The sequence below is a fragment of the Eptesicus fuscus genome, chromosome 24 (genome assembly GCF_027574615.1).
Source record: "Eptesicus fuscus isolate TK198812 chromosome 24, DD_ASM_mEF_20220401, whole genome shotgun sequence".
NCBI classification, from domain to species: Eukaryota; Metazoa; Chordata; class Mammalia; order Chiroptera; family Vespertilionidae; genus Eptesicus; species Eptesicus fuscus.
The window spans coordinates 12,200,009-12,212,781 of record NC_072496.1 but is presented as its reverse complement, the minus strand read 5'-3'; positions in this window follow the sequence as shown (position 1 = coordinate 12,212,781).

Genomic DNA, 12,773 nt, shown 5'->3' with positions numbered 1-12,773 from the left:
CCCCTACCTCACAAAAATGAATTTAAAATGATGGACCATAGATCTAAATGCAGTAGCTAAAGAACAAAGCTTTTTATAGGAAAACATGGGTGAATATCTTTGTGACTTAAAGGTAGCTAAAGGTTTCTTAGGTCACAGAAAGTAATAACCATAAATGATCCAAAATTAGTGTTCATCAAAATAAAACACTTGTCATTGAAAGATGCTTTTAACAAGAGGTATTACATGACATTTAAAAATCTACACTAGGTGGCAATGGTAAGATATGTACACATATAATACCTTAATAAAAAAATTGAAAAAAAAAAAAATCTACACTAATAAGAGTAAGATGCAAATTGACCGTATCTTTGCGATGCCCACCAGCCAATCACTGATGTTCCTATCTCTCTCCCTTTCTCTGAAATCACTTTTTAAAAATTATATATAGAATATTTTATCTGCTTTTTTGATGATGGCAAATGCATTGTGACCCTTTGTGGTAATTTCTGCCAGGGAATAAAAAAGTCTGACTTGTGTACTTAAGTCATGACCTCAGTGGGTAGAGAAAATGGGCGAATAAAGAGTAATCCAGAAATACACTGAGTGACCAGATTATTATGATCTCTGAATGCATAATAATCTGGCCACTCAGTATATATCCTATATAATAAAAGGCTAACATGCAAATTGTCCCCTCGACCAGGAGTTCGACCAGCAGGCAGGCCAGGCAACTGTCCATGTCCCCTCCCCCTGTGGCCGGACTCCATCCATGCACGAATTCATGCACTGGGCCTCTAATATAATTTTAAAAAATGTTTTTGTAAGACTTATTGTAGGCTAATCTTGATCCCATTCACTTCAACTTAATGTATGTACCCTCTTTTATAGAAGCTTACATTGTTTTGAAATAAATATTTATTGTTGGAAGTATTACATCTATCCCTTTCTTTCCCCCATTGACCTAGCCTGCCCCTGACCCCTGGCCAAGGCTTATATATTTCTGAAAGCAAGGGGTGTATTGCTTTCAAAAATATATAAGCCTTGCCCAGGGGTCAGGGGCAGGCTAGGTCAATGGGGGAAAGAAAGGGATAGATGTAATACACACACACACACACACACACACACACACACACACACACACACACACTGAGTGGCCAGATTATTATGCCTTCAGAGATCATAATAATCTGGCCACTCAGTGTATATGTATAAATGTTAGTTATATGGAAAGTTAAATAAAAAGTGGGGGGTATTTAAAAGTCTCCTTGGCTCATTTCCCTTTTTCCCTTTTCTAAAATCTCAGTTAATGGCTAGGTAGGTGAAGGCTGTTCCATTCTGTGTTATGCCTATTTAAAACAGCCAGCCAGGGCTCAGGGATATACTCCGTCCTTATAAACAGAGAAAGCTCACCACCAGCGGCAGCCCTGGCTAGTCTCACCTCATATGTTTAGTTCCCCAGACAGCTGCCCTTTTCCAGCGAGCAGCCAGCTGGGCTGTGCCACCAGAACAGACAAACATTTGTTCTGAGATCATGAACTATGGGGGTGCGCTCCCCAATTTAGTCCATGATACATTGCTTCTGTGTGTATTATGGTGCTACATGCAGACTGACACCTTTAGTTAATCCTCTTAGTGGCCTAAAACATTTCAATTTACATTCAGAAATTACTTTTTTTTTTTCCTCTGCAGGAGGATTTTGTTTCTTTTGTTTGTGGGGAAAAAATGGCTTTTAAGTTTTCCCTTAAAAAAGATATTAAACCTGGCTTTTTATATATTAGGACTAGTGGCCTGGTGCACGAAAATTCATGCACTGGGGGAGAGGGTCCCTCATTAAAAAAAAAAAAAAGACATTAAAGAAGGATAAACAAAAATAAAGTGTAAATTAACCATAGTTCTGTCACCAGGGAAGACTACAGTAACATTTTAGTATATTTACTGATCCTTTTCTCCAGAGGTTTACACAGGTTTTGTGTTAGTCTCGCATGCCCTCCCCACATTCTGAAATAGATGTATGCAGCACCAATTATTTTTAAAGTGGGTGATATGCAATTTATCTTTTTTTTTTGTATCATTGACGACTTACAGGAAACAAACCACTCTAGCAATTTTTAACAGGACAAGGGGATTAATATTGGGAATTGTGAAACTACTTAGTTCCTGGCGAAGTCATGGGGAGCTTTTGGAGGAGTGAGCTCAGGTTTGAGTCCCCAGAATTGTGCTCCAGGAACCTACCACAGCTCTCTTCGGGCACCGGGTGACTACGCTGGAAGGCAGGAAAATTCAACCACTGAGCCACACCAGCCGGGCTGGAATTTATTATTGAAAAATTTTTTTCTATTTGTTGATTTGAGAGAGAGAGAGAGAGAGAGAGAGAGAGAGAGAGAGAGAGAGAGATTGATTTGTTGTTCCACTTATTTATGCATTCATTGGTTGCTTCTTGTATGTGCTCTGACCAGGAATCAAACCCACAACCTTGGCATATGGGGACATCTCTGTAACCAACTGAGCTACCCAGCCAGGACTCTCCTGGCATTTTAAATATGTTATTTTCCTTTCTTCCTCCTAGTTCTATTTTTATTTTTTAATCCTCACTCAGGGATATTTTTCCATTGATTTTTAGAAAGAGTGGAAGAGAGAGGGAAAGACAGAGAGAAATATCAATGTGAAAGAGCGACATCGATTGGTTGCCTCCTGCACGAGCCCCAACCAGGGCCTGGCCCGGGAAGAGCCTGCAACCGAGGTACATGTTCTTGACCAGAATCGCAGGCTGATGCTCTATCCACTGAGCCGAACCGGCTAGGGTTCTTCCTCCTACTTTTTTTCCCCTTTGACTCAGACAATCCGTAGGCTGGTGACTCAACATGTGGCCCACACACCAGCACTGTGAACATCACTGAGGAAGGTGCTAGAAATGCAGAATTTTCTGGCCCCAGCCCAGTGGCATCAAAATCTGCATTTAATGAGATGCCCAGTCGCTTCCTACATTAAAATTTAACAAGCACAACCTCGCTATTTTTACATCTATGGGATAAATGTTTCCATAATCAGTGGGCACTATGCTTGTTCATTTTCTGCACTTAAGAAATTGGTTCTAGGATTTTTACAGTTTCGGCGGCAAAATGCAAAAGTGCAATCTATTAGAAAATGTATCGGGGAATAATATGCAAAGCCATTCTCAGTGTGTCAGGTACCAGCCTAAGTAATTTTGCATATTAACTCGAATCCTCACAAGATAGGAAGTAGATCCTATGATCTCATTTTCCGGAGGAGGACAGGAAAGCACTAAGCTAGGAAGTAACTTGCTCAAGATCACATAGCCAGGAAGTGGTAGACCTGGGATTCAGACCAAGCTAACTGGCTCCTGAATTCATTCATTCTTCCCTCCCCTTCCTTTTCTCTCTCTCCCTTCTCCCCCTCCCATTCTTAGAGGTGAAAGTTGCATCATGGGCAGAATCCTACGGTGGAGGCAGTCACGTGAGAGCATGATTTCTGGATTTATTAGTTTATGGGAGACAGTGGTGACTTTGCTGAGTTATTAAAGAATGCAGAGTCTGAGTGGTAACCATGAGCTCTGGGAGGCAATGGCTCCGTGGGCTGGTAATTATAATGTTCCTGATGAGAAACTAACAAGCTCTCCCAGGCTGTGTCTCCTAGTGAGGTTACCAAAGTCCAACATCTGACCTCCTAGCTTAGGACTGGAGGCATCGAGAGCGCTCCCAATAAAGGCCATAAGCACCCTGGATAACTGAGAAAACACAATAAAACTTGCCGGAGACTAACGTAGCCTGAAAGACAATTTATGAATTGACTTTACAATTATGACTGCCAAGCAGACCAGACATTCCTATCTGCCCATCAATACATTCTCTCCCTGGCAGATTAACTCGCCAAGGAAAGCAAATTAAGTCCAGAAGGCTGGTTGGCCCTAGAACTGGTCCAAAGGAAATTGTGTTTTAGAGACACTGGCTGTGATAGCCTGGGGTGTGTTTTGCCATTTCGACACTAACCAAGTCTTTCTGGGCCACTACATGCCTTGGTCTAAGGGTTAACGGCCTCCTTCTCCGACATATGGGTAGAGACATGATGACAACATTTTAAGCAACATAATTATCATTTTCCTGGTTGACATTTTCCTATTCCCTTTCTCATTTCAACAAATGCTCTCAAATACATTGAAGTTTATATTTACCTGATTTCAATTTTATTCTGATCTCTCTTCTTTTTTAAACAAATATTTTGTTTATTGATTTCACAGAGGAAGGGAGAGGGAGAGTAAAATACAAACATCAATGATGAGAGAGAATCATTGATTGGCTGCCTCCTGCACGCCCCACACTGGGGATCCAGCCTGCAACCCGGGCATGTGTCCCAGTTGGGAATCAAACCTTGATCTCTTGGTTTATAGGTTGACCCTCAACCACTGAGCTACCCTGGCCGGGTCACAAATTTTGAATGCCGTATTTTACTATCAGTAAGTGTCAAGATAGAAGCCCTATTCTAAATACCACCTGATAGTATTAGAATGGTAGAGCCAAGATTGATAGGCTTAAGCATCCCCTCATTCATTCATTCATCCACTCATTCATTCAAAAGCTATTTATTAAGCACCTACTCTTGAGTCAGGCTCAAAACGGAGTCTTCGGGATACACAGAGGAAAAGACACACTCTTACTCTGTAGGCTTGAGCTGGATTTTAACCTTGTGGGAAGAGATTATTCCCTGGTCGTAACTTCCCCACGGAGCAGGGACAACAGGAGGATAACTGTTACCGGCACATTAGACGAAACCGTCTAAAATAAGTCTCCTTTGCCCCATATGCAGTACTAACGTTTATGTACTTGGACCAAATGTTTATGAACTGACCTCCACTTGAGAGACCAACTGACTGTTTTTGAGGTCACAGTGTGTTCATTCCTGTCCCCTTCTTTCCTTTTGCAGATTCAGTAACAGCTCTTTTTTTTTGGGGGGTGGTGGGGTGGGGGGTGGTGGAGGGTAGGAAATAAGGGGAGAGAAGATAACAGAGGTGTTAGCCAACTTTCCGTTTAGATTCCAGATAGATAAGTAGCAATGGCAACTTTTCAATTCTAGCAGCTCTGGGGGCTGGAGGTGCTTCCCAGGACCTGGGAATTAGGAAATAAGATTGCTCCTGAAAGCTAAATGGTAAAGTCAACACGGAACAGATAAGAGTACAAAAGCAGGCAGTCCCTAGGATGAGGCCCACGGTGACCAGGCCACTTAGACGTGACTATAACCCACAGGCTACAGCCTAATGCCGAGCAGGTAGGTAATTAGCTGACCAGGTAGTAACGTATTTACTAAGTTTGAAGCGATATTCTTCACGTCCACAAATACATGTGATTTTCTCCATTTTTCTTTTTTTTTGAAATTTAGTATGTTTTTATTGATTTCAGAGAGAGGAAGGGAGAGGGATAGGGAGATAGAAGTATCGATGAGAGAGAAACGTCATCGATCGGTTGCCTCCTGCTCACCCCCATTGAGGATCAAACCCGCAACCTGGGCCTGTGTCCTGACTGGGAATCAAACAGGGACCTCATGGTTCATGGGTCGACACCCAACCACTGAGCAACACCGGCTGGGCTTATTATGATGATGTTTTAATTGTTGTAAGCTAGAGATTTAGTGAACTACCAGGTCAGCGTTACTAGACAATGGAGTTGCTTTTGTTCTTTTCTACATGTAAAAATTGTCAGGGTTTACTAGTAGTTCTTTTATTTTTTAGTTTCTTACTAGTAGTTCTTAATTAATTTTTAAAAATCGATAGTAATTTCTTAAAAAAATTTTATTGAACTCAGTGGGGTGACATTGGTTAATAAATGACACAGGCTTCAAGGGTACCACTCTATAATACATCATCTGTTTATTGTATTGTGTGTTCACCACCCCAAGTCGATTGTAATTTCAATAAAAATGAATGTGGTTCTTATCTCTGCAGTGGAGGTATACCTTGTGTTTTAGTGTTCCTTGATTATAGTGGACTTAATCACTTGTGTATTTAATGGCCATTTGTATGTCTTGGCTAGTGAAGTACCTGTCGTATGTTCAGCTCATTTTCCTTTTTATTAAAAATATATTTTTTAATTGATTTTTTACAGAGAGGAAGGGAGAGGGATAGAGAGTTAGAAACATCGATGAGAGAGAAACATCGATCAGCTGCCTCCTGCACACCCCCTACTGGCGATATGCCCGAAACCAAGGTACATGCCCTTGACCGGAATTGAACCTGGGACCCTTCAGTCCGCAGGCCGACGCTCTACCCACTGAGCAAAACCGGTTAGGGCCAGCTCATTTTCCTTTTGATGCGTTCATATTTTTGTTCTCCACTTGTAATAGCATTTTAGAAATTAAGAAATGTTGGTTTGCAAGGGAAGCTGAGGTATTACTTCTCATTCTTCTCCGCTATCAGGTTACGCCATCAATCAGAAGGAGAAATGTTGATACATATGACTTGAGGCTGGTGATCCGGAATGACCACTTACTGAACGTATACTGAGCGTCAGGAACGGGAGCCCTCATTTCCATGGATCCATCACTTGTCCACTGTTGCCAAACTGCTGCATCTCCCCATCTTCTCCCTCCCCTCCCTGTTCTTCCCAGCGGGAGGTGACTCTGTCCTCTGCGTCTTCATCTGCATCTTCTTGGTGACATCTGTCTCTCAGAGCTGAGTGATGACTTAGCTGTTGTCTGAGTCATGGCTTCCGGCGTACCTGTTCTTCCCACGGTGTCCTCAGGATGGCTCTCTGATCGCCTCTCACACCTGCCCCCACACAGGGTGAGCCATCACTGGACACAGGCCATTTCCCATTGAGTCTGTGAGCGAACTTCCCCGCCGCAGTGGGACGCCCCGTCTCTGTATCCAGGAAGGACCCCGGTTCCTGCACAAGCTGCTGGGAGGATCGCATCGGGGTGCTCGGCTCCACCTGCACTCCGCCTCCCCCGCTCCCTGTCAGTCCTCCCTGAATTACCATCTACACTCAGTGCTCTCCCACGCGCTTAATAAGCAGGTAGCAAGGCTTTGATTCTGCTGGCGTGAGATGGAGAAAAGAAGATTCTGTGACTTTTAAGGAAGAAGGCACTGCTTCTCTTCTCACGACGTGGCATTTTCTTATTTAGACTCCTCCATCCCCACAGGTTCCGCGCAGGCCTCTGTAAATAAGACTCCCAATGTCCGCTTTCTCTCCCAGGTGCCCGTCCAACAACCTGTTGAGCTTCCCCATCTAAGTATTCCTCCAAGTCAGGCAGAGAGAGACAAGCACTAAATGATCCCACTTACATGTGGGCCCTGAAAAACAAAATAAATGAACAAACAAAACAGAAACAGACTTATAGACACAGAAAACAGACTGATGGTAGCCAGAGGGGTGGAGGATTGGGGTGCAGGGTGAAAAAGGTGAAGGGATTGAGAAGTACAAATTGGGTCCTGCTGGCATGGCTCAGTGGTTGAGCATTGACCTATGAACCAGGAAGTCAGGGTTTAATTCCCAACCCGGGCATGTGCCCTGACTGGGAATCGAACTGTGACCTCCTAGTTCATAGGTTGATGTTCAACCACTAAGCCACACCAGTCAGGCAAGAGTTATCTTTTTTTAAAATATATTTTATTGATTTTTAAAAATATATTTTATTGATTTTTTACAGAGAGGAAGGGAGAGGGATAAAAAGTTAGAAACATTGCCGAAACCGGTTTGGCTCAGTGGATAGAGGGGCCTGCGGACTGAAGGGTCCCAGGTTCGATTCCGGTCAAGGGCATGTACCTTGGTTGCGGGCACATCCCCAGTAGGGGGTGTGCAAGAGACAGCTGATCGATGTTTCTCTCTCATTGATGTTTCTAACTCTCTTTCCCTCTCTCTTCCTCTCTGTAAAAAATCAATAAAATATATTTAAAAAAAAAAAAGTTAGAAACATGGATGGGAGAGAAACATCGGTCAGCTGCCTCCTGCACAGCCCCTACTGGGTATGTGCCCGCAACCAAGGTACATGCCCTTGACCGGAATCGAACCTGGGACCCTTCAGCCCACAGGCCGATGCTCTATCCACTGAGCCAAACCGGTTAGGGCAAGAGTTATCTTTTTAAAGTAGTAACTAAAACACACACACACACCCACACACCCCCACACACACACACCCCACAACACAACTCTGAAAATCAGAATTGCGGGTTTTGTGATAGTATTTCGCAAAGGGAGCTGGAGGAGGAGGTGTTGGTACCAGGGTCTCAGCGGGAGGCATCCCTGTGGGCTGCATCACTGGTGTTACCAGCGGTGGTTTGCAACCAGGACTTAAGTCTAGGTCCTCCAACCCTCGATCGTGTGCTTTTGCCAGCAAACCCCAGCTGGAGCGGGGAGCGAACCTAAGGATGACGGTGAAGGGAAGTTGAGGGGAGAGCAGCAGGGAGGGGGCCCCAGCCCGACTGCAGGGCGCCAGGACCTGCCCCGGAGGCTCACGCACTAGCTATGAAGGCCTGGGAGAACGCTCAGAGCCTCAAGTTCAAGGACTTCCGAGAGGGGGTCTCTGGTATGTGCTTCCTGGTTCTAAGATCCCGCGGCTCTGCAGCCGAGAGCCAAACAGGGTGCACAACATGCTTTCCTTCCAAGCTGTGAGCTTCCCCGGTGACTCCCAAGGTTCTCTCTTAGCCCCCACGTTCACGCCTCGTGAGCGCCGGTGAAGATGTCAGCCCTTCACAGATGGGCTGAGCATCGAGCGCACGCTGCCTTCATAACCCAAGTCGTGGGCTTTTCATGTGCAGAATAATTTCACGGTAGGAATGCAAAAATAATGTGTTCGTGAGCGAGTCTTGTCACCGTGATTCTTGGATGGCACAAAAGCCGACCCCGCAGAGTCCCGGGGATGCTTACTCATCAGGCGCTGGGATGTCAGGTTTCAGCAGCTAATTGCCCTGGGACTGACTTCCCTTCACGATTTTAACGAAGAGAAGAGCGTGGTATCTGCAGCCTCAACAGACTTTGATTTGCAAATCTGGCACCCTGGAGGCTGTTCTCTGCTCAGCCACATGGCAGGATGAGGGGGAACTGCCATTGGGGACACCACGGGGCTCTGGCTTCAGTGTCACAGTCCAGAAGCTCATCTTCACGTACACAGACCATGAAGGCAGAGAAAATGTAGCAACCCGGGACCTACAGCTCTCAAATAGGAGCTGGGGTGTGTCAGGAAGTGGGGGGATATTCGCTGTAAAATGGTAGTGTGACGCTGACTAAAATGGTCAGGAAAATAGACGGAGGATGACGGAGAAAAGATAGCATGCCTAGTTAAGTGTGGACCACACCTTTGTTTTTAAGGGAAAATAAAATGTTGGAAATAGAGTCTTCAGAGGGATGATTGTGAGTCTAAAGATGCTGATATAAAATTTTGTGTTAGGGATCTTTTAAAAAAATATGTTTTTTTCTTGATTTCAGAAAGCGAGAGGGAGAGATAGAAACAATCAATGATGAGAGAGAATCATTGATTGGTTGCCTCCTGCACGCCCCACACTGGGGATCACAACCTGGGCATGTGCCCTAACCGTGAATCAAACCATGACCTCCTGGTTCATAGGTCGATGCTCAACCACTGAGCAACACCAGCCAGACCAGTAAGGGGTCTTTTTTAAGTGACAGAAACCCAACTCACGTTAGACAAATGAAATAGGAGCTGTTGGTTTAGATAACTGGAAAATCCAAAAGGCAGGCTGGGCCCTCTGACTGTGACCAGGGCCTCGAATGAGACTTCTGTCTCTGAAGCCAGCATTTATCACTTCTCCTTCAATCCTGAGATAAAATAATTACCAAAGAATCAATTCGCACAAATTACAAGAGAGAACGAGGGAGGTGCCACAGGAAGATGAGAGGGTTCAACAAAATTCTACAAGATGGAGAGTGAGTCGAGTTTCCCCTGATGTTGCAGGGAAGCTGAGGCCCAGGAAGTCTCAGGAGAGAAGGGGGTAAGAGGAACTCGGAACTGCTTGGCAGAACTGAGGGGGGTGGGGGACCTCAGAGACCCACGGTTCAGCAGACAAGCATTCTCAAGGGATGAGAGTCGGTACGTGAAATAGTCCACTGCTACCATGTGCATAATGGCGGCCCAGCTTCCTCTAACCCTGAGTAAGAACATCAGAAGTTTCTTCTCTAAATAAAATCAGGCAGCATCCCCACCAGCCCCACAAATGACCTCCAAATGCGTCATGTGGGGACACCAGCATCATGGCTTGTTCACTCAATGATGACCTTAAAGCAAAGTGAGTCCACTGGAAAAACTTCATCCATGTTAATAAAGCCTCTGACTGGCTTATTCCGATGTGAATGGAGGATAAGGGATCATTGAGGTAACACTCCAACACCAGTGGGGGAAAAAAAAAATCACACAAACACACAGAATGTCACCGAGGAAATATAGTGCAAGGAACAAAAGAGAAACAGAAATAAATCCTAATAACTACCTCCCAGGAGGGATAAGGATGCCATGAAGAAGGCAAGTCAGAGAATAAAAGAGAGCTCTCAGAAATTAAAAATGTTTATTAAAGAATTCTATCATTCTGCTCTGAAACATAAATAATTTCACAGACTATCAAACTCAGCCCAGTCAGTGCGGCTCAATGGTTGAGCGTCAATCTATGTACTAGGAGGCCACAGTTCAATTCCCGATTCCTGGTCAGGGCACATGCCTGGGTTGCAGGCTCAATCCCCAGTAGGGGGCATGCAGGAGGCAGCCAATCAATGATTCTCTCTCATCATTGATGTTTTGATCTCTCTATCCCTCTCCCCTCCTCTCTGAAATCAAATAAGAAAAAAAAAAAATTCTATAAATGAATTACAAGGTCAAGTTGAGGAACCTCCCAATAACTCTCAGTTTCCTTACCTGTGATATGGGGACATTAAAAGTCCCTGCCTTACAATGTCATAAAGAATGAACAAAATTACGCATGCCTGTACATATATGTAAAGTTTTTAGCATAGTGCCTGCGACATAATAAGCATTCACTAAATGGTAGTTATTAGTAACCCTAACTTAAGAAGTGGTGGTAGTGGTATTTTTTTTTTCCCCAGGTAGGCCTCTATGCTTAATTTATGTATCTTTCTGATGCACACTCTGAGTTACTGAGCAATTAGCTTCATTGTTAGCTGCTTAAAATATACCCCAAAGAGGAAGAATGCTCACGATTCTTCTTGTAGCTATTTTTAGGTGGGGGCGGGGGGGGGGTAGGAAAGGCAGCACAGAAACAAGGGGACATTTACATATTTTGCTAAAACTACTTACGGGCTTCTGAAACCATGGATGGTGAAAATGGGTTATTTGCATGTTACAAATAATTATTGAGAAGAAAATAAAATAGTGACATACACTCAAAAGATGAACATTTCTAAATCTTGCATGCACAGCTTTAAAGTTTATCTTTCTCTCTTGTTCTTTATGAGGAAATAAATAAGTTTCGTGGATTTTACCAGCACAGTTTGCTCTTTAAAAGGTGAAGTCTGAGTTGAGTGCCTGTGTTTATTTCCAAACGTGTCTTCCAATCTACCCTTCTAATTTCTAGTCTCCTTGTCTTTAACTAAACAGACCACGCCTGTGCTGGAGGCAGATGGATTTAATTTCTATTATGCGCTAGCACAAGTGGAAAGAGAAATATGAAAAGGGTATGTCCATTTATATAGCTGTAAGTTAACGTGAAATGTACCTTTATGATGGTTAGCTTTGAGATATCCTGCCAAAACACAGCTGACTGATAGGCTTGAAATGAGAACCTCTAATGGGATGCCTCAGTCTGTAAATCAGGGGGGGAGGATTACGGGGCCAAGGTCGTTTTCTTTATGGCTCTTCGTGGGAAGGAAACGTAGGTAAACACACTTCCAGGAGCCTGTGGGCCTGGGTGCCCTGCAGGAACACAGCCAGGGGACCTCCAGGAGCGGGTAAGCCTGTGGCAGAGAGTCCCTGCCTTACAAATACAACCACTCAAGACACAAACTAGACGGAGCTCCAGTGGCGCCATCGGTTAGCGCGCGGTACTTGTAAGAAACAAACTAGGGCCCTGGCCGGTGTGGCTCAGTGGTTAAAGCGGCGTCCCATGCACCAGGAGGTTGCCGATTCCATTCTCGGTCAACCCAGGACACATGCCTGGGTTGCGGGCTCCATCCCCAGTAGGGGGAGTGCAGGAGACAGCCAATTGGTGTTACATTCTCACATCAATTTCTCTCTATCTCTCTAACTTTTTTCTCGCCCTCTCAATAAACTTTTATTTTTTTTTTTTGGTAAAGAAACAAATTAGGGACAAATGTCTGCTGACTGTAGGACCGAGACACGACAATGCTGAGAAGGATCACGCAAAGGAACAGTGAATGATAAGGGGAAATTCCCAGCAAGCATCCTGCCATTTCCCTGCATCCCACAAGCCAGAGAACACGATGCCAACTCCTTCCTTCCCAGAACTGTCAACACAGTCTCCTGAGGGGTTTTCACCCTTTAAAAAAAGGGGGAGAGGAGCTGCACTCGGCACCCTCTTTCCTTACGGCCAGCGATGCAGAAGACATGCCTCATAGAAGGAAGTTATGCACATGCTTTATATCTCAGGCCTCTACGGATTCTTCAAAAAACACAAACGTGTAAACTAGATGATTTGGCATGACAATTTTAACAGAAGGATATATACTGTGTGTGTGTACCTCTCTCTCTTTTTTTTAATCCTCACCTGAGGATATTTTTTTCCCATTGATTTTCAGAGGAGTTGAAGGGAGGAGGGAGGGTGCCAGAGAGAGAAAGAGAGAGAGAGAGAGAGAGAGAGAGAG